Source organism: Schistocerca cancellata, chromosome 12 (assembly GCF_023864275.1).
Source record: "Schistocerca cancellata isolate TAMUIC-IGC-003103 chromosome 12, iqSchCanc2.1, whole genome shotgun sequence".
Taxonomy (NCBI): Eukaryota; Metazoa; Arthropoda; class Insecta; order Orthoptera; family Acrididae; genus Schistocerca; species Schistocerca cancellata.
The window spans coordinates 128523195-128546981 of NC_064637.1; the positions used below are offsets into that span (position 1 = coordinate 128523195).

Below are 23787 nucleotides of genomic sequence, written 5' to 3' on the forward strand. Positions count from 1 at the left end.
AAATTATGTCTTGTGCAAGGAGAAGCATTCTTCAATTTTGAAAGTGGAGAGCCGAAATCTATTCTTAAAAGAGGCAAACGTATCACGAAAGAGACTGTTCCTGTGGAGATTCCAAAAAGGCGTCCCACTGAAAAAAGCTAAAATTATGGACACCAAGCGGCTCTTAGAGCTACACTGGGGAGAGACATGGCCCGAGGACGAAAAATTAAAATTCTACACTGATGTTTTTGAGCAGTAGAAGATTATGGAAACAGACGAATGTCAAAACGGCGAGGACGATGGACTTGATTTTGAGCTTTCAGATGACGACGATTCCCCGAACATAGCTTAAGCGCTGTATGTTTCATTTTACCTTGTGATCGTTTCTTCGCAATATTTCATTTTCCCAAGATTTGTTTCCAAAAATTTCTCACTTTCGTGACAGGTGTTAGAACTGAATTCAGTGATTAAATCAGTGTAATATTAATATCGTACCTTGTAGTAGTTCATGTTTAGTTTTTTATGTAATGATTTCAATCTTTTTAAATATTTAAAATAAAACAGTATTTCAGCACTTCGTTCATTTAATTTTCTTCCTTTCGCATTATTTTAGTATGCTGCTGTAGTCTACCATTCTTACAGATACAGCCAGATAAACACCGGAATTAATTTTTCGGCCGGTTTTGCAACCGACTGCATTCCATCATGGCCGCCGATGCGGTTGCAGAAGCGGCAAACTCGCCCGTTTGGTTTCAAAACGGGCTAAGTACAAATTTTTACATAAAAATACTAATAAGGGGTTAATGTAGGGTTAAAGAGACATTTATGATTTGGTCGTTGTTTTGTTCCTTTTTTTGAGACACTAATCACCGTTGTAATATTGATGTGAGAGAAAGGCTACGTTTTTCGGATTTTCCCAAAAAAAAATTTTAAAACTGACTTTGCCGCCTTTGCAACTGGACTATTCAATTGACCTTATTTCTGTTGATCGTAGTCGCTGGAAAGCAATCATGATCCTCCTAAATATGGGACGTGTATAGCCAAGCAGCAAATCAATAAGATCACGCCCCGCCTGGCAACAGCACCCGAAGGTAATTAGCGGTGACTGGATAGCTGCTTCTTTTTCTATATAACTTCGTCTTAGCGGCACTAAGCAGTAATTAAGCCATCTTCCCGTTAAACAGAAGTATATCTAAAATACAGAACTTTATTGCAGAACTTTATCAATCTTTCTCCTCTCACATTCCTTCTTTCTTTTATTGATTCCCGTACAACCGCATTCTAACCCCCATGATCTTCATCTACCTTTACATACTGAATTAACCGTTCAATATCGTCATACAGTTTCTATCCTCAGCTTGCGATGTCGGCATTTATACCTGAACTATTATTGTCGGTGTTGGTTTGCTGTCGATTTTGATGAGAATAACCTATGACCAAATTATTTTTCCTTCCTTTAAACTGACAATGACTGTACAGAGATTCTTAGACAAATGAATTACTATACTACAGACGTTCTATACTATGCTACTAGATTAGCACTGCATTCATTCCATATTTGTCTTCGAAGAAGAGTGCGAATGACTTCCGCTCATAGAAAGCAAAATTACTCGATGCGGGACATATTAGCAACTTTCATATATTCATATTCAACAACATACAAGCAACTTTCGTGAACCGTCCTTTAGTAGCCTTCAGAGAAATTCCAGACAAGGAGGCAAAACTCTTATATCAAATATATAATAGTAAATAAACTGGTGTAAATTATTATCTGACAGTAGTGAACACAGTCAGTTTGTAGATGCTTTAAACGTGGAAGGCAGGTGTATTGTGTAATTTTTCTCACTTAATTATATTGCATGAAGTGAAAATTGGGTACCAACCCAGCATTTGTCTAAAGAGGTAGCGGCATACACAGACGACATTTGCAGAATACTTCTTCCACTAAACAAGTAAATTTTCCAGTTGAATACCGTATTGCACATGCTTTGTGACAGAGGTTGAAAGGACTACAAACAAAAGGACAGGGAAAAAAAAAGAAGGGAAATATGCAAGCAATAAGAGCGATAAGAACGTATGGTAAGTCACTGCATTTAATCACATTCATGGAGGGGAAATATAACATCCGGTTTCCTTAAGATGTAAAAACGTGATTGTTATTTTAGCGTAGAAAGGAGAAATGCGACAGGAAGAGAAAATCGGACAACCTAATGCAGACGGCGTATGTTTAGAAGGCTCTCCTGAATGCGACACAGCGCCGCATAGCGGTGTGTCTGTGAACATTCTCGCTTTAACATTCTCGCTTTCGTACAGAAGGGCAAGAGATGTGACACACACGCGCGCGCACACACACACACACACACACACACACACACACACACACACACAGGCGCGCGCGCGGTGACGTCACAGAGATCCCAGCAAAATGGGCATACACAGATACAGACTAACAGCATCTGATAATCAGTCAGCCAATAAAATCTCTTATCCCCACACCGCAGCCACCATTCCGTGCACCAATACCTGTCTAAACGTATCTATTGGCTGTATGGCCAAAAGTCAAAATAAATAAATAAAAACTATCTTCCTTATTTAGCTGATTTTACGATTTTTTACAGCTCGTTTCACAAAACGATCCTTTTCGTTAGGTGTGTTGGTATTACAAAATATACAGGGTTATTACAAATGATTGAAGCGATTTCACAGCTCTACAATAACTTTATTATTCAAGATATTTTCACAATGCTTTGCACACACATACAAAAACTCAAAAAGTTTTTTTAGGCATTCACAAATGTTCGATATGTGCCCCTTTCGTGATTCGGCAGACATCAAGCCGATAATCAAGTTCCTCCCACACTCGGCGGAGCATGTCGCCATCAATGAGTTCGAAAGCATCGTTGATGCGAGCTCGCAGTTCTGGCACGTTTCTTGGTAGAGGAGGTTTAAACACTGAATCTTTCACATAACCCCACAGAAAGAAATCGCATGGGGTTAAGTCGGGAGAGCGTGGAGGCCATGACATGAATTGCTGATCATGATCTCCACCACGACCGATCCATCGGTTTTCCAATCTCCTGTTTAAGAAATGCCGAACATCATGATGGAAGTGCGGTGGAGCACCATCCTGTTGAAAGATGAAGTCGGCGCTGTCGGTCTCTAGTTATGGCATGAGCCAATTTTCCAGCATGTCCAGATACACGTGTCCTGTAACGTTTTTTTCGTAGAAGAAAAAGGGGCCGTAAACTTTAAACCGTGAGATTGCACAAAACACGTTAACTTTTGGTGAATTGCGAATTTGCTGCACGAATGCGTGAGGATTTTCTACCACCCAGATTCGCACATTGTGTCTGTTCACTTCACCATTAAGAAAAAATGTTGCTTCATCACTGAAAACAAGTTTCGCACTGAACGCATCCTCTTCCATGAGCTGTTGCAACCGCGCCGAAAATTCAAAGCGTTTGACTTTGTCATCGGGTGTCAGGGCTTGTAGCAATTGTAAACGGTAAGGCTTCTGCTTTAGCCTTTACCGTAAGATTTTCCAAACCGTCGGCTGTGGTACGTTTAGCTCCCTGCTTGCTTTATTCGTCGACTTCCGCGGGCTACGCATGAAACTTGCCCGCACGCGTTCAACCGTTTCTTCGCTCACTGCAGGCCGACCCGTTGATTTCCCCTTACAGAGGCATCCAGAAGCTTTAAACTGCGCATACCATCGCCGAATGGAGTTAGCAGTTGGTGGATCTTTGTTGAATTTCGTCCTGAAGTGTCGTTGCACTGTTATGACTGACTGATGTGAGTGCATTTCAAGCACGACATACGCTTTCTCGGCTCCTGTCGCCATTTCGTCTCACTGCGCTCTCGAGCGCTCTGGCGGCAGAAACTTTAAGTGCGGCTTCAGCCGAACAAAACTTTGAGTTTTTCTACCTATCTGTAGTGTGTCGTGACCATATGTCAATGAATGGAGCTACAGTGAATTTATGAAATCGCTTCAATGATTTGTAATAGCCCTGTACGTATGAAACATACTGCCTGACAAAAAAAGGTGAAGGACCCAGAAGTGGAGGAAGAAATGAAATGGAATTTCATGGGTTGAGACGATATCTGAGTTACTGGGTTGGTGCATAAGTTCGTAGCGTTTTTGTTTGGGATGTTGGTATTACGACTGCTATGGGTTTATTTATCGACTGTCCTTTTATTTTAAGTTGATTGTTACTGAGTTCTGCATATTGTTGGGTTGGGTGCTTTGTGGGAGACCAGACAGCGAGGTGATCGGTCTCATCGGATTAGGGAAGGACGGGGAAGGAAGTCGGCCGTGCCCTTTCAAAGGAACCATCCCGGCATTTGCCTGGAGCGATTTAGGGAAATCACGGAAAACCTAAATCAGAATGGCCGGACGCGGGAGGATGTGTGTGATGTCCTTAGGTTAGTTATGTTTAAGTAGTTCTAAGTTCTAGGGGACTGATGACCTCAGATGTTAAGTCCCATAGTGCTCAGAGCCATTTGAGCCATTTGTTTCATCCGCGGGAAAGTGTCACACAGATACTAAAGAAACCGAACTGGTGGACTCTTGAAGACAGACGTAAACCACGCAGATAAAGTCTACTAACAAAGTTTCAAAAACCGACTTTAAATTATTAATGTACTAAAACTCCCTACGTGTTGCTCACATAGGGATCCTGTGGGTGAGATTAGAGTACACACAGAGGCATTCAAACATTCATTCTTCCCGCTCTCCATACGTGAATGGAACGGGTAGAAACCCTAATAACTGATACAATGGGGCGTACCAAAAATGGCTCTGAGCACTATGGGACTTAACATCTGTGGTCATCAGTCCCCTAGAACTTAGAACTACTTAAACCTAACTAACCTAAGGACATCACACACATCCATGGCCGAGGCAGGATTCGAACCTGCGACCGTACCGGTCACGCGGTTCCAGACTGAAGCGCCTAGAACCGCACGGCCACACGGGCCGGCTGGGGCGTACCATCTCCCATGTCCTTCGTGGTGGTTTGCCGCGTATTGACGTAGAAGTAGTCGATCCTCCGCTTGTCATTTGAGTCCTCCATCAATTGCTGTTTAGTACATGCGAGCTTTACGTGACCTGAGGTGTCTGGACAGCGGTTGGATACGAAAATGACTGTGGCCCATCATAAGGCTCGACATCCGGGAGCGATTGTCTGAGGCGCCATTTCTTTTCACAGCAGGACGCCTCTGGTTGTCATTCATGGCACCCTTACAGCACAGCAGTACGTCGACTGTATTCTACGCCCCATTTTGTTGCCCTTGACGTCAAGAGATTCCAGGCCTACATTTATTTCAGCAAGATAATGCTCGCCCGCTCACAGCGATTCAGTGCCGAGCCGAATAACTGCTTGCAGACGTGGACCAACGAGTTATTGACTTGCTCAATTTGTGAAGCTCTTTCTCTTGAGTAAAAACGTCCAACTTTTTTTTGAAATTTTAATCATTTACTTGTCTGTACATTTGCATTAAATCCACTGATTACAGTCCGATTCGAATAATTCCTTCGTTTTTCTTTTTTTTAGTTTATGTAGATAGTGTCTACACAGTGTGTTGCGAATTGAATTAGCAATAAAGAAGTAGAAAATTAAAACGTTGTGCCGTATGCTGAAATTCTACTGCGTAAAAGAGCGCTAGGGAAATAAGCGATAAACCTCCTTCCTTTCACTATTTTGTGGAGGTGTCAGCGAGTAAGATTCTCATAAAAAAAAACACTCAGTCTTCAGGCCACGAGTGGCCTACCGGGACCATCTGACCGCCGTGTCATCCTCAATGGAGGATGCGGATCGGAGGGGCGTGGGGTCAGCACACCGCTCTCCCGGTCGTTATGATGGTATTCTTGACCGAAGGCGCCACTATTCGGTCGAGTAGCTCCTCAATTGGCATCACGAGGCTGAGTGAACCCCGAAAAATGGCAACAGCGCATGGCGGCCTGGATGGTCACCTATCCCCAAGTGCCGACCACGCCCGACAGCGCTTAACTTCGGTGATCTCACGGGAACCGGTGTATCCACTGCGGCAAGGCCGTTGCCCAGTAAGACTCTCATGAAGGTTTGCAATTAAGTGTTGCGCTCTCATTATCAAATACTGGATGAATATAGTCTGAGTATCCAGAACGAGATTCTCACTCTGCAGCGGAGTGTGCGCCGATATGAAACTTCCTGGCAGATTACAACTGTGTGCCGGACCGAGACTCGAATTCGGGAACTCTGACTTTCGCGGACAAGTGCTCTACCATCTGAGCTACCGAAGCACGACTCACGCCCCGTCCCCACAGCCTTACTTCTGCCAGTACCTCGTCTCCTACCTTCCAAACTTTACAGAAGCTCTCCTGCGAACCCTGGGAGAGCACTCGCCCGCTAAAGGCAAAGTTCCCGAGTTCGAGTCTCGGTCCGGCACACAGTTTTAATCTGCCAGGAAGTTTTGACACTCTGAGTAGTTTGCACGTTCCAGATTACGTCGCATAAGACATAGTTCCTAACTTTAATGCCGTACTTCACTTACTGTGTTAAAGGTTTAACGTAAGGTCATCCTCTTGATGAGCGGATTGAATATATTGGTCAGTAATTGTATGAAATGATGAAAATAGAGTTTTTGTTGCGCCCGGAAGCCATTAAATAGAAAACTTGCAAATGGTACTGTGCGGCATGCACCGTTTTAGCTTTTTTTCGATATACACTCCTGGAAATTGAAATAAGAACACCGTGAATTCATTGTCCCATGAAGGGGAAACTTTATTGACACATTCCTGGGGTCAGATACATCACATGATCACACTGACAGAACCACAGGCACATAGACACAGGCAACAGAGCATGCACAATGTCGGCACTAGTACAGTGTATATCCACCTTTCGCAGCAATGCAGGCTGCTATTCTCCCATGGAGACGATCGTAGAGATGCTGGATGTAGTCCTGTGGAACGGCTTGCCATGCCATTTCCACCTGGCGCCTCAGTTGGACCAGCGTTCGTGCTGGACGTGCAGACCGCGTGAGACGACGCTTCATCCAGTCCCAAACATGCTCAATAGGGGACAGATCCGGAGATCTTGCTGGCCAGGGTAGTTGACTTACACCTTCTAGAGCACGTTGGGTGGCACGGGATACATGCGGACGTGCATTGTCCTGTTGGAACAGCAAGTTCCCTTGTCGGTCTAGGAATGGTAGAACGATGGGTTCGATGACGGTTTGGATGTACCGTGCACTATTCAGTGTCCCCTCGACGATCACCAGTGGTGTACGGCCAGTGTAGGAGATCGCTCCCCACACCATGATGCCGGGTGTTGGCCCTGTGTGCCTCGGTCGTATGCAGTCCTGATTGTGGCGCTCACCTGCACGGCGCCAAACACGCATACGATCATCATTGGCACCAAGGCAGAAGCGACTCTCATCGCTGAAGACGACACGTCTCCATTCGTCCCTCCATTCACGCCTTTCGCGACACCACTGTAGGCGGGCTGCACGATGTTGGGGCGTGAGCGGAAGACGGCCTAACTGTGTGCGGGACCGTAGCCCAGCTTCATGGAGACGGTTGCGAATGGTCCTCGCCGATACCCCAGGAGCAACAGTGTCCCTAATTTGCTGGGAAGTGGCGGTGCGGTCCCCTACGGCACTGCGTAGGATCCTACGGTCTTGGCGTGCGTCCGTGCGTCGCTGCGGTCCGGTCCCAGGTCGACGGGCACGTGCACCTTCCGCCGACCACTGGCGACAACATCGATGTACTGTGGAGACCTCACGCCCCACGTGTTGAGCAATTCGGCGGTACGTCCACCCGGCCTCCCGCATGCCCACTATACGCCCTCGCTCAAAGTCCGTCAACTGCACATACGGTTCACGTCCACGCTGTCGCGGCATGCTACCAGTGTTAAAGACTGCGATGGAGCTCCGTATGCCACGGCAAACTGGCTGACACTGACGGCGGCGGTGCACAAATGCTGCGCAGCTAGCGCCATTCGACGGCCAACACCGCGGTTCCTGGTGTGTCCGCTGTGCCGTGCGTGTGATCATTGCTTGTACAGCCCTCTCGCAGTGTCCGGAGCAAGTATGGTGGGCCTGACACACCGGTGTCAATGTGTTCTTTTTTCCATTTCCAGGAGTGTAGTTCGTTGCGTTTGGTCTGGGCGGACGTCAAAAGACATCAGTCCAAGTTGATCGTTGATCCTCGACTCAGTTTTTTTTATTACAGAGAGCACGCAGCCCTCTGACCAAACACGATGAGCTACCGCGCCGGCAACTGTTCGGGGATAAAGATTCAGTGTAAACAGGCTACTCGACCGTTTTCCGAACTGTGACAATCTAACAAAATTCAGGGTATCCAGAAATTAAGTAACAATCTTGTCAAATAATCATTGTACTCTTAATATTTATAGCGGCATAGGCCTGTGTTTACCACACGTCACATTCAACTTGAGCGCCATTCACTTCCCGACACAACTTCCCTATGCCGGCTGTGACACAGAAGACATTCCGGAGAATTTGTGGGGTTATAGCCACAGCAGCTCGTCTAATTCGGTCCTGTAGCTTCCCTTGTGAATCGATTCGGTGTCGACGAAACACACAAATCCCCAAACGAAGAAGTCAATAGGTGTGAGTCGGGAGAACACACCATCCAGATCACGCATCCTGCGCGCCCAATTGATCTTCCAGGAAACACATCATTCAAGAACATACGCAGATCTATGGCTTAATGGTGCCCCATCCTGTTGGCAGTAAACATTATGCACAAGTTCATTTTGCACAAGCTTTGGTAAAAGAAACTATTGCAGCATTGATATTAAAGTCGTAGGACACGTTTTTGTGAAGTGCATAATGTTTCATTTTTGAACATATGTAGCAAGTTGCCAATCTTTGCAACACTTGGAAATCTTATCAAGATCTATCTGAATATTTATGTAGCTTCTTTCAGATAGTATGTCCTTATAGACAACTGTATCATCTGCAGAAAACCTGGGGTTACTATTAATATTGTCTGCAAGGTCATTGATATACAACATGAACAGTAAGGGACCCAATACGCTTCCTTGCAGCACGCCCGAAGTCACTTCCACATCTGACGATGATTCTCCAACCAAGAAAACCTGCTGTGTCTTCCCTACCAAAAAGTCCTCAATCCAGTCACAAATTTCACTTTATATCCCATATGAGCGCACTTTTGGCGATAAGCATAGGTGTGGTACTGAGTCAAACGCTTTTTGGAAATAAAGAAGTCCTGCATCAACCTACTCACCTTGATCCAAAGCTTTCAGTACGCCATGTCAGAAAAGTGCGAGTTGGGTTTCACACGATCGATGTTTCCCGAATCCATGCTGGTTGGTACTGATGTTGGGTTCCAGATATCTTAGAATATGTTCTAAGATTCTGCAACATATCGATGTCAAAGATATTGGACGGTAGTTTTGTGGATCACTTCAACTACCCTCTTTGTAGAAAGATGGGACCTGTGCTTTTTTCTAAGAACTGGCAAGGTTTTTTGTTCGAGGGATCTACGACAGATTATATGTAGTTAGAAAACGGGCCAACTCAGCCGCAAATTCAATACAGAATCTGATAGGCATTCCATCGGGCCCTGGTTCAGATGGCTCTAACAAGGGAACATCCCCATCGCACCCCCCTCAGATTTAGTTATAAGTTGGCACAATGGATAGGCCTTGAAAAACTGAACACAGATCAATCGAGAAAACAGGAAGAAGTTGTGTGGAACTATGAAAAAATAAGCAAAATATACAAACTGGGTCGTCCATTCGTAAGATAGGCAATATTAAGGGCAATGTGAGGCGAGGAGCGCCGTGGTCCTGTGGTTAGCGTGAACAGCTGCGGAACGAGAGGTCCTTGGTTCAAATCTGCCCTCCACTGAAAATTTTGCTTTCTTTATTTTCGCAAAGTTATGATCTGTCCGTTCGTTCTTTGACGTCTCTGTTCACTGTAATAAGTTTAGTGTCTGTGTTTTGCGACCGCACCGCAAAACCATGTGATTAGTTGACGAAAGGACGTGCCTCTCCAATGGGAACCGAAAACATTTGATCGCAAGGTCATAGGTCAACCGATTCCTCCACAGGAAAACACGTCTGATATTTTGTATACGACACTGGTGACAGCATGTGTGTGACATGACAGGAATATGTTGTCGACCCACCTAACTAGTACACTTGGTGAATGGGTGAAAAGTTTCTTCTACCTTGCCCGATTTAGGTTTTCTTGTGGATGTAATAATCACTCCAAAAAAAGTGATGAAAACATAAGAGTTTTTCACATAAACTGAAAATAAAAAGTTAAAATTTTCGATCGATGGAAGATTTAAAACAAGGACCTCTCGTTCCGCAGCTGTTCACGCTAACCACGGGACCACAGAGCTCCTCGCCTCACATTGCCCATAATATTGCCTATCTTACTCATGGACGACCCAGTTTGTATATTTTGCTTATTTTTTCATAGTTCCACACAACTTCTTCCTGTTTTCTCGATCGATCTGTGTTCAGTTTTTCAAGGCCTATCCACTGTGCCAACTTATAACTAAATCTGAGGGGGGTGCGATGGGGATGTTCCCTTGTAAGCACTACGGGACTTAGGTCATCAGTCCGCTAGACTTAGAACTACTTAAACCTAACTAACCTAAGGACATCACACACAGCCAAGACCGAGGCAGGATTCTAACCTGCGACCGTAGCAGCAGCGCGGTTCCAGACCGAAGCGCCTAAAACCGCTCGGGCACAGCGGTCGTCTATGGCCCTGGAGCTTCGTTCAGTTTTTAAGATTTCAGCTGCTTCTCAACACCACTGACACTAATACTTACTTCATTCATGTTTTCAGTGGTTCGTTGATTAAACTGGGGTAGTTGTCCCAGGTTTTCCTTAGTGGAGGAACATTTGAAAATGGAGTTAAGCATTTCATCTTTTGCTCGAGATAAATATAAAATGATCGACTGGTGGGTTTTCAATCGTTTTAAAGAGACTATAAAGACTGGACCTCTCAGGTTACCACTCGAACATTGCGGCAGTGGGCAAAAGGCTGCGGCAGCCACATTGCCGTCGGAAAGGATTGAATACAAATTCTGAAATATTTGGTGCGATTCTGTCAAGGGGAAAAACAGAATTCCGTGGCGTCGTGTCACCAGATACACCAGCACCAAAGACGAGCGTAAGTTGGACGAATTACTGGCAACAACAAGACTGTTCCAACTTCAGATCTCCCCTATAATTCCTGAATTGAACACACCAAGAAGAAATGCAGATGATAAACGGGTATTCATTGGACAAATATATTATACTAGAACTGACATGTGATTCCATTTACACGCAATTTTGGTGCATGGATCGTGAGAAATAAGTACCCAGAACAACCACCTCTCGCCGTAATAAAGGCCTTGATACTCCAGGGCATTGAGTCATACAAAGGTTGGATAACGTGTACAGGTACAGCTGCAAATGCAGCTTCAACACGATACCACAGTTCATCAAGAGCAGTGACTGGCGTACTGTGACGAGCCAGTTGCTCGACCACCATTGACTAGATGTTTTCAATTGGTGAGAGATCTGGAGAATGTGCTGGGCAGGGCAACAGTCGCTTTTCTGTATCCAGAAAGGCCCGTACAGGACCTGCAACATGTGGTCGTGCATTATCCTGCTGAAATGTAGGGTTTCGCAGGGATCGAATGCAGGGTAGAGCAACGGGTCGTAACACATCTGAAATGTAACGTCCACTGTTCAAAGTGCCGTCAATGCGAACAAGAGGTGACCGAGACGTGTAACCGATGGCACCCCATACCATCACACCGGGTGATACGCCGGTATGGCGATGACGAATACATCCTATGTGCGTTCACCGCTATGTCGCCAAACACGGATGCGACCATCGTGATGCTTAAACAGAACCTGGATTCATCCGAAAAAATGACGTTATGCCATTCGTGCACCCAGGTTAGTCGTTGAGTACACAATTGCAGGCGCTCCTGTCTGTGAGGCAGCGTCAAGGGTAACCGCAGCCACGGTCTCCGAGCTGGTAGTCCATGCTGCTGCAAACGTCGTCGAACTGTTCGTGCAGATGGTTGTCGTCTTGCAAACGTCCCCATCTGTTGACTCAGGGATCGAGACGTGGCTGCACGATCCGTTACAGCCATGCGGATAGGATGCTTGTCATCTCGACTGCTAGTGATACGATGCCGTTGGGATCCGGCACGGCGTTCCGTATTACCCTCCTGAACCCACCGATTCCGTATTCTGCCTACAGTCATTGGATCTCGACCAAAGCGAGCAGCAATGTCGCGACACGATATACCGCAATCGTGATAGGCTATAATCCGCCTTTATCGAAGTCTGAAACGTGATGGTACGCATTTCTGCTCCTTACCCGAGGCATCACAACAACGTTTTACCAGGCAACGCTGGTCAACTGCTGTTTGTGTATGAGAAATCGGTTGGAAACTTTCCTCGAGTCAACACGTTGTAGGCGTCGCCAACCTTGTGTGAATGCTCTGAAAAGCTAATCATCTGCATATCACAGCATCTTCTTCCTGCCGGTTAAATTTCGCTTCTGTAGCACGTCATCTTCGTGGTGTAGCAATTTTAATGGCCAGTAGTGTGCTTTATAGAGCAGAGAAGCCATCGAACCCCACGTTCTGTAAAGAGTAGTGGACGTCCAGCCATTCAGCGTCAGGTGGTAGTTTTATTGTGCTTCTATCTCTTTCCGTAGATGCTCACGTCAATAGCACGTGAGCATTCGACTGGCTTCACCGTTTCGATATACTCGTTCACAGATTCTGCATAATAATAATCTGCCCTTTGTCAAAATCCCTTATCTCAACGGATTTTCCCGTTTGCAGCCCATATCTTCTCTAGGGTGATCCCCCGTCCGTATCTGCTCGCCTTGCATAGTTCTGTTACCGCGTCACGTTACCGCAGTGCCACCAGGCGGCATCCAACGTCGCTGTGGGCGGTGGTCAGGTGTTTTGGCTGATCAAAGTATACGCTGCTTTTAATTTTAATACTTGACTCAGTCTTAAATGTTTAACCCGATATCTCTTAATGGGAATATTTTGACAACGTTTCAGTTTTTTAGATTCTGTTCGGACATGTCCGAAAGAACAGATGCCATGGGTGACCATGCAGCTCGTTAGAATGAAATTACAATGAAATGAATACCCCTACCTGCACACAGGCGTTGATATAAGTCAACGACACAGTTGAAAATGTGTGCCCCGACCGGGACTCGAACCCGGGATCTCCTGCTTACATGGCAGACGCTCTATCCATCTGAGCCACCGAGGGCACAGAGGATAGTTCGACTGCAGGGACTTATCTCTGGCACGCGTCCCGTGAGACCCACATTCCCAACGTATTGACCCGCACTGTATTCATAGTGCCTCTGCCCACTACACTCATTACTCGCGGCTTTTTGCCGATTGCCGTAAGAGTTCGGACACTGTTTGTGCATCCACACAGAAGAAGAAAGAACAGATACCATCTTCATATATATACACTCCTGGAAATGGAAAAAAGAACACATTGACACCGGTGTGTCAGACCCACCATACTTGCTCCGGACACTGCGAGAGGGCTGTACAAGCAATGATCACACGCACGGCACAGCGGACACACCAGGAACCGCGGTGTTGGCCGTCGAATGGCGCTAGCTGCGCAGCATTTGTGCACCGCCGCCGTCAGTGTCAGCCAGTTTGCCGTGGCATACGGAGCTCCATCGCAGTCTTTAACACTGGTAGCATGCCGCGACAGCGTGGACGTGAACCGTATGTGCAGTTGACGGACTTTGAGCGAAGGCGTGTAGTGGGCATGCGGGAGGCCGGGTGGACGTACCGCCGAATCGCTCAACACGTGGGGCGTGAGGTCTCCACAGTACATCGATGTTGTCGCCAGTGGTCGGCGGAAGGTCCACGTGCCCGTCGACCTGGGACCGGACCGCAGCGACGCACGGATGCACGCCAAGACCGTAGGATCCTACGCAGTGCCGTAGGGGACCGCACCGCCACTTCCCAGCAAATTAGGGACACTGTTGCTCCTGGGGTATCGGCGAGGACCATTCGCAACCGTCTCCATGAAGCTGGGCTACGGTCCCGCACACCGTTAGGCCGTCTTCCGCTCACGCCCCAACATCGTGCAGCCCGCCTCCAGTGGTGTCGCGACAGGCGTGAATGGAGGGACGAATGGAGACGTGTCGTCTTCAGCGATGAGAGTCGCTTCTGCCTTGGTGCCAATGTGGTCGTATGCGTGTTTGGCGCCGTGCAGGTGAGCGCCACAATCAGGACTGCATACGACCGAGGCACACAGGGCCAACACCCGGCATCATGGAGTGGGGAGCGATCTCCTACACTGGCCGTACACCACTGGTGATCGTCGAGGGGACACTGAATAGTGCACGGTACATCCAAACCGTCATCGAACCCATCGTTCTACCATTCCTAGACCGGCAAGGGAACTTGCTGTTCCAACAGGACAATGCACGTCCGCATGTATCCCGTGCCACCCAACGTGCTCTAGAAGGTGTAAGTCAACTACCCTGGCCAGCAAGGTCTCCGGATCTGTCCCCCATTGAGCATGTTTGGGACTGGATGAAGCGTCGTCTCACGCGGTCTGCACGTCCAGCACGAACGCTGGTCCAACTGAGGCGCCAGGTGGAAATGGCATGGTAAGCCGTTCCACAGGACTACATCCAGCATCTCTACGATCGTCTCCATGGGAGAATAGCAGCCTGCATTGCTGCGAAAGGTGGATATACACTGTACTAGTGCCGACATTGTGCATGCTCTGTTGCCTGTGTCTATGTGCCTGTGGTTCTGTCAGTGTGATCATGTGATGTATCTGACCCCAGGAATGTGTCAATAAAGTTTCCCTTTCCTGGGACAATGAATCCACGGTGTTCTTATTTCAATTTCCAGGAGTATATATATATATATATATATATATATTAGTTAAGACTCACCGGCCATTTGACCATCTTCTTCTGTGCGGATTCACAAACAGTGCCCGAACTCATACGGGAATCGGCAAAAAGCCGCGAGTAATGAGTATAATGGGCAGGGGCACTATGAATGTAGTGCGGGACCATAAGTTGGGAATGTGGGTCTCACGGGAGGCGTGCCAGATGTAAGTCCCTGCAGCCGCACTATCCTCTGTGTCCTCGGTGGCTCAGATGGACGCCGGCACGGTAGCTCAGAGTGTTCGGTCAGAGGGTTTAGCTACCGTCTGTAAAAAAAGACTGAGTGACTGGATGAACGAACAACCTGAACCGGTGTCATCAGACGTGCGCCATGAAACAAATTCAACGAACAATATAGAACAAAATCAGAAGAAGAAAAAAGAAAGAAAGAAAGATGGACAGGGCATCTTGCATGTACGCAGGAGATCCCGGGTTCGATTGCCGGTCGGGGCACACATTTTCAACTGTCCCCGATGACTCATATCAACGCCTGTATGCAGCTAGGGGTATTCATTTCATTGTAATCAAATTTCTGTAGCGACTGAAAGCCGCTAGTTAGGCTACCTGCAATTAGGGCGCTTCAATGTTTTATCTCTTTACTAATACACATGTCAACAAGTGCTGCGGAGGTATTTTTCCCCCCATTGGTAAATCTCATTAACTTTTGACAAGATGAGTACGGTACCGGTAGGCATTCATGTCTTTGTTTTCTAGAAAATGTATGTTGCTGATGGGTCTCAGGAGTACAGTGTTAACCGTGAACAGTAGGGTTTAGCTGCACAGAGTACAGGCCGTTCATAACGTCGTTGACTAACCGACCCAGCACGCAGCCTTGGGATGCTGTTACGTGTGCAAAACTCAAAGGCCTTACGTGAGCGCGAATCACGTGACGTCTGCGTCACAGAGCCCCCGTGTGACGTTGACTTGTGGCCTCATTAAGCGGTCGTATTCCACGGACGTACTAATTGTTAGTCGCTGCCTGTCACCGCTGACCGTCCGCTTTGGAAAACTGAAGAATGCTGAACTTATAATCTTCGTGAAGATTTCTTACTGTTGTAGTAATAATAATTTATTATTATTAACTTTATTGGCCACACTAGACCACTTCAGTCGTTCCACGTACACTTTTTCTTCGAAAGTTGTACTGTACGATTCTTGAGATCCGTCCTATACGTTTCATCCTTTCCGATCGTAATTTTCTCAATTCGTCCGAAATCTCTAAAGCCCTCCTATGTGTCATTTCTGCTGAAAATGTGTAATTCTTCAGAAGAGGAATGATTTTATCTTTAACTGCTTTAAGATGTTGCTGAATTTCTCGGATACATTGTACTCCGGCCTTCTTTCGAAGATTTATCTGAAGTTATGGTACATAAAACGCTGTTTCCTTGCATTTACAAGACGTGAATCGATTGACAGTTTTACTGGGGAGAACTCTACCGCCTCTTGCGAACCGGTAGTTTTTATTTATGGTCTTCTTCCAATTTTGCGGATCTGATTCTGGGGCGGCGGTTAACTTGTGATAATTAAAATTGCTGTATACATGCTTGCATGTTGAATCAGTTTCAGACTTTTAGAATGTTGTTAATGCTGTCTTTCGCCGTTCTCAACACTGGCTCTCTATTTACTTTTTAGCCCCCAGAAAGTGATTTAACAAAACGTGAAGCCTGTAATTAGAGTTCCTAGTGCCCACTTCATCTGAGAACACCATTATAGCTGCAGCTTATAGCTCTGAGGAATTAGGAGATTGTCCGGGATTTCTAATCAAAAACGATTTTCCAAAATAGTTGAGTATATTCTGAAATTCACTGATAACAAACACAAGTATCCCTACAACCTAACTAACAGAGCAGTTCAGAGTCTAATGCGCTGATGCAACTATAAATGTCCGAATTAAATGTTAAAAAGAATGCTCGCCAAGATTTGATGAGAATATTTCATCAAACGCCACGCTAAATAATTGGTAGAATGTCTGTCCCGCGACGGCACGTGAAAATACGACAATACGCAAACTGAAGCTAGATAATGAAAATCATCCCAGAATTAGCCCTTCACTTGAAATGATTTCATGGTTCCGCGTATCTCTAGTAACTTAATACGGCACCCGAGGCTGTTTGTAGCAGTGATACCGAGGCGACGCGACTCCCGACACAGCTGACGTGCTATTCAGCGTCTGGAGAGAACTGGGGCCTTCCTTCCTCGCGCAGCGCTCTTATATATATATAGCCGCGGTGCGGACGGCTAAGGGAACGCCTGATCAAATCGGCTCTCCCGACTAACCGCTGGGCTAGTAACGCACCACTTCAAGTTACATAATAATTTATACCTTCTTTTGCTGATGGCCGATGAAGCTCTTAATTTAAACGTGCATTCAGCACGCAGGTAAGTATTGATAATAAAATTTTGACGTGGCTAAGTTAAATATTTTGGGCAAGAGAATTAATTAAATTACACTGCACGGAGTAGATGAGCTCTGAACTGGCCCTTTTGAGATCCGCTATCGCTATAATTTTATAGGTATTCAAAAGAAACTTTTCACATCTTCACAGTCATAGCGGACCTCCAACCTATTTAAATCTAAACATCCTAGCCTTATTTATTAGCCTACTTAATCTATCTTGCTTCCTTCAGTTTTGAGATGAAAACCAGAAAATCATGAATTTCCACTAAAGTCTTAATTTGTGAAATCCAAAGTACTGTTTTTATTAAATCATTATGAAAGATGAATCTAAATATAAATTTTGAAGTCTCTAGCTCTTTTCTGTTGCGCCAATGATTTTTTTAGAAAACGTCCAAATTTCAAAAATGGCTGAAGTTATCGAACTGATATTTAACACACATTAATTTAGTATTATTCCTGACATGCTAGAAAAGTTTTAGGTCATTTGCTTGATTTTTAAGGTATTGCGCAACATTTATGACGTCAGAGCTAGTTACAGCAGACTGGCTGGCACACAATGGAAACTGATGTGAATTTACTACAGCATGAGTAGGCTGCTTCCCTACATGATTAGTTCTTTCATATTTAATTTGGATCGGGGTTCCGCAGTGTTTCAGTTTTATAGTGTTGGATCTTAGCGTCTGTCCACAAGCATTTCTTACTTTACTTTGCTCAGGTTAGAAACTGAGCTTTTCTTTATGTTGTTGGTTTATTTCACCAAAGTTTCTTCCTCCAAGACGTTCAAACTGTCGCACTACTTTAACTTTTTGACTATTTATGCACATGGGTTCCGTGGGCATTATCCCAGTTTACTCGAAGGATACTTGTAATCCTATTTTCAAGGAGACTTTTTTGGAGGCCGGTAACCAGGGTACGATCTCCTTCCATGTCAAACGCTACGACAGCTAAATCATGCGCAAACGGCATACAGTTTCTTCTTATTGAGAGTTTTGCTCCAATTTTGATTTTCGGTGTGATTTGCTTTTTGCCAAATCTTCGCGATCTGCTCGAGGGCTACACTGAAAAGTAGTGGGGGCAATCCATCGCTTTGTGCAGAAGCAGTTGCTATTGTGAAAAGCTTTGAAATTTGTTCCATGAACTTTATCATTCAGGTGATGTAGGTATTTTATTAATTAGTGATGATGACCGTACGACCTGAGGATTTTAAGAAGCGTAGAGCGCTGAATAGTATGATGTCCTTTTTTAGAATCTCTGAATGAAATAAAGAGCTGTTTATTTCTGTACTTGCAAGAGTTCATCATTAGTTTCAGGCCGGGAAGCTAGATCGATATGGGTGAAATCATCTTTGGGTTTCTCCAAGTGCGGTTCTGTCAATACAGTGCTCTGCCACGGCCGATTTATCGGGTTGTAAGAGACGCGTGTACCTGCGGTGCTCTGTGCATCTCTCCTGGACTGCACGTGTCGTCAGTCCGATGTATGAACGGCCGCACTCACAGGGGATCTTACACTACTGGCCATTAAAATTGCTACACCACGAAGGTGACGTGCTACAGATGCGAAATTTAACCGACAGGAAGAAGATGCTGTGATATGCAAATGATTAGCTTTTCAGAGCATTCACACAAGATTCACACCGGTGGCGGCACCTACAACGTGCTGGCATGAGGAAAGTTTCCAACCGATTTCTCATACACAAACAGCAGTTGACCAGCGTTGCCTGGTGAAACGTTGTTGTGATGCATCGTGTAAGGAGGAGAAATGCGTACCATCACGTTTCAGACTTTGATAAAGGTCGGATTGTAGCCTAACGCGATTGCGGTTTATCGTATCGCGACGTTGCTGCTCGCGTTGGTCGAGATCCAATGACTGTAGGCAGAATACGGAATCGGTGGGTTCAGGAGGGTAATACGGAACGCCGTGCTGGATCCCAACGGCCTCGTATCACTAGCAGTCGAGGTGACAAGCAGCCTATCCGGACGGCTAAAACGGATCGTGCAGCCACGTCTCGATCCCTGAGTCAACAGATGGGGACGTTTGCAAGACGACAACCATCTGCACGAACAGTTCGACGACGTTTGCAGCAGCATGGACTATCAGCTCGGAGACCGTGGCTGCGGTTACCCTTGACGCTGCAGCACAGACAGGAGCGCCTGCGATGCTGTACTCAACGACGAACCTGGGTGCACGCATGGCAAAACGTCATTTTTTCGGATGAATCCAGGTTCTGTTTAAGCATCACGATGGTCGCATCCGTGTTTGGCGACATAGGGGTGACTGCACATTGGAAGCGTGTATTTGTCATCGCCATACTGGCGTATCACCCGGCGTGATGGTATGGGGTGCCATTGGTTACACGTCTCCGCCACCTCTTGTACGCAATGACGGCACTTTGAACAGTTGAAGTTATATTTCAGATGTGTTACGACCCGTGGCTCTACCCTTCATTCGATCCCTGCGAAACCCTACATTTCAGCAGGATAATTCACGAACGCATGTTGCAGGTTCTGTATGGGCCTTTCTTGATACAGAAAATGTTCGACTGATGCCCTGGCCAGCACATTCTCCAGATCTCTGACCAATTGAAAGCGTCTGGTCAATGGTGGCCGAGCAACTGGCTCTTCATAATACACCAGTCACCACTCTTGATGAACTGTGGTATCGTGTTGAGGCTGCATGGGCAGCTGTACCTGTACACGCCATCCAAGCTATGTTTGACTCAATGCCCAGGCGTATCAAGGCCGTTATTACGGCCAGATGTGGTTGTTCTGGGTACTGATTTCTCAGGGTCTATGCACCCAAATTGCGTGAAAATGTAATCACATGTCAATTCTGGTATAATATATTTGTCCAATGAATACCCATTTATCATCTGCATTTCTTCTTGGTTTAGCGATTTTAATGGCTAGTAGTGTATAAACCCTAGGCTTATCCGTCCTATTTTTGTCGAAAGGCCTTCATCTTTCTGGGACTCAGTAGTGAAGGAAGCAATTGAAATTCGCTTGGCGACGAGTTTAATTAATAGAGATAGCGGCTTCAGCTTGGACAAATCATGGAATCCGGCAATTTCTGTAATTAAATCACAAAGACGTCGGAGATGGCGCAACTCTCCGCGACACACCGATATCACCGTCTGGATCGACAGCGCAGCCATAGATTTTAATTTCCATGCATATGTTACACCTCTTTGCCGCCTATCCACGTCTCTGGCGCCTTCTGTATCTTTGGCCGCATACGCAGTGGTCCGATCCTCGAGTTTAAAAGGACGGAACAAGTGCTGGAGCGTTAGTCACCTCGACTCACTCTGCAGATGGCTGGACGGTAATCTGCCGAAATATTAGAAGAAGAAGCTGAATTTATACGGCTGCACGCCCGAAATTTTATGGAACAGTCTTTGCGCCGCGAAAGCATGAACATGCACATTATTGAGCATATCTGCGATGCCTTGCAACGTGCTGTTCAGAAAAGATCTGCACCCCCTCGTACTCTTACGGATTTACGGACAGCCTTGCAGAATTCGTGGTGCCAATTTCCTCCAGCACTTCAGACATTAGTCGAGTCCACGCCGTGTTGCGGCACTTCAGCGTGCTCGCTGGGGTTCTACACGGTATTAGGCAGGTGTACCAGTTTCTTTGGTTCTTCAGTGTAGCAATACGTCACCACACTAAAACGTAAATGTGTGACTAGGGCCTCCCGTCGGGTAGACCTTTCGCCGGGTGCAAGTCTTTCGATTTGACACCACTTCGGCGACTATCGCGTCGAAGTCACGACACTGAAACACGTGTGGATTTGGTCCTGTTATATCGATTTTCTTTTTTTCGCCTCACCAAATTTCCTCACTCAGACCTTGAATAGGCCATCATTCAAAAGTCTCTCGTCATAATACACGCTGTGTTGCATGCACACGGCCCATAGCCACTGCGTCTGCGGTGAGCGATTTCTATTCTGAGGATATTTTCGTTTGGTTCCGAGAGGACATAATATAATAATGTTGTGAGACAGATGACGCTGCTGTGTATGATTATACAGGGTGATTCAAAAAGAATACCACAACTTTAAAAATGTGTATTTAATGAAAGAAACATAATATAACCTTCTGTTATACATCACTACAAAGAGTATTTAAAAAGGTTTTTTTTTTACTCAGAAACAAGTTCAGAGATGTTCAATATGGCCCCCTCCAGACACTCGAGCAATATCAACCCGATACTCCAACGCGTTCCACACTCTCTGTAGCATATCAGGCGTAACAGTTTGGATAGCTGCTGTTATTTCTCGTTTCAAATCATCAATGGTGGCTGGGAGAGGTGGCCGAAACACCATATCCTTAACATACCCCCATAAGAAAAAATTGCAGGGGGTAAGATCAGGGCTTCTTGGAGGCCAGTGATGAAGTGGTCTGTCCAGAACTTTTCCCTTTGCACAAACACCCATTCTCTGTAAACTGTTTATACCAACGTTTAATACACCACCTATCAGGAGGTTTAACACCATACTTCGTTCGAAATGCACGCTGAACAACTGTCGTCGATTCACTTCTGCCGTACTCAATAACACAAAAAGCTTTCTGTTGAGCGGTCGCCATCTTAGCATCAACTGACGCTGACGCCTAGTCAACAGCGCCTCAAGCGAACAAATGTACAACTAAATGAAACTTTATAGCTCCCTTAATTCGCCGAGAGATAGTGCTTAGCTCTGCCTTTTGTCGTTGCAGAGTTTTAAATTCCTAAAGTTGTGGTATTCTTTTTGAATCACCCTGTATTATTACAACTATTTCGGCATGAGTGCCATCTTCAGCTTGTATCAGGTGGTCCTGATATCCACATGACATCGATGTTTCACGTGCTGTCACACTATTTTATAAGTTTCCTTCTGTAAAGGAATTATATAAATAAATTTTATGAACATATAGACACTAGTTCAACTACCAGAGATTAATGCGTAAAGCATTTGCTGAACAAAAGAACCTTTACGCTCTATTAGTTTTAGAATAAGTTACCTTTCACTGTTATCCTGTCCTAGTGTTAAGAAATGTGTTTTCTTACTGATAACGTTGGGTTAAATAATGAAAGTGATTTTGAAACAGAGGGATTTCGTCTTTTGTGATACCATGGGTCCCAGCTCCTGAAATTCTGGAAAATTATTACTATTATTTTAATTTTATGCAGAGAATTTAGATGGAGTGACGATCTTCACGGCGACGCTGCTCAACAACAGAGGTACGTGAATGTGTTCATCTTTTTCCTTTCGTGGCCGTTACCGTCAATTTCAATATATTTGCCGCGACATTCAGAACCTGCAGTATTTCTTTCATTTAATTTCGAAGTCCACGCATTTACGTTCTCAGATGAATAAATGCATTTAACTGTAATTCTTTTTATCCACGCCACGGGTGATGATTTCACTCAAAATGTACGTGTCTCTTCCGTTCGTATGTTCGCATACATTTAAGTTTGTACAAGCGTAACTATATTTCCAACGCAGTATTAATTATTTTTTTTGACCACTTTTCGCGAATGTACGTGCTCTCTTATTTGATGTAGTCAATCGGCTGAATTCTTTAATAACATTATTTGTATATTCAGTGGCTTAGTTTCCACAATCGCTACAGCGCTTCATGCGAAATATTTATTACGCGACATCCACAATAACTTATTTCAAAATTTCGACGACCGACTGAATAAAGATTTTTCTAACAACAACAATACTGAAACATAATAATATAAGAGGACGCGTTACACTTCTTTGGTGCTGTAGGAGCTACTGTAGATGTTGAATTTTTGTTGGAATAATTATTTACGTAATTGTCGAATTATAAAGGTTTATTTCATAATTATCTTTTCTGACAGCTACAAATCTTTAGTAAAAGACTCTGGTGTTTCTTATCAATTTAATAGAAATATTATCTGCAGTAGCCGAGGTCAATATGTATCTCAGATTTACATTTGATGAGTCAAAACATTAGGACCACAGAAACTTCCTGGCAGATTAAAACTGTGTGCCGGACTGAGATCCGAACTCAGGACATTTGTCTTTCGTGGGCAAGTGCTAGTGCTGCAAGTTTCGCAAGAGAACTTCTGTGAAGTATCCAAGGTTCTCGGTTGTCCAGCTGTATCCGATCGTCGAAGTTCCACGATATTTCGGCGAATAACCGTTCCGCCATCATCAGGTGGTGCTGATGGAATGATCTGTCTGCTGCTCTCCTTTTGTGACTTCCTCACTGTGAGGAGGTTCGAGTGGAAGTTTGTGGCCTGTTGGCCTTTACTCCCCTGGGAATCTTGTAGAGTCTTCTGTCTGTACTGTTGGTTGGATCTATACTGGCAAGGAGTGCTGATGTCCTATTTCGTGAGTTTGTCGATATGACGATTTTTCTTCTTCTTCTTCTTCTTGCTTGTTGCTGAGGGCTCTCCCTCGGTTGGGATACTGGATATAGTGTATCCTGCTTTTTCATACTCTCCGTG

The 23787-nt window shown here is 45.4% G+C and overlaps 1 protein-coding gene and 1 non-coding gene across 3 annotated transcripts in view; both read right to left on the reverse strand.

Annotated features, from left to right (window-relative positions):
- The window catches only part of LOC126109884 (calcium-binding mitochondrial carrier protein Aralar1), a 702128-nt gene that overhangs the window by 116864 nt on the left and 561477 nt on the right, over positions 1-23787 (reverse strand). The window lies entirely within an intron of this gene.
- On the reverse strand, positions 13192-13266 carry Trnat-ugu (transfer RNA threonine (anticodon UGU)). The gene has a single exon. It is a non-coding gene; the product is annotated as a tRNA-Thr (tRNA).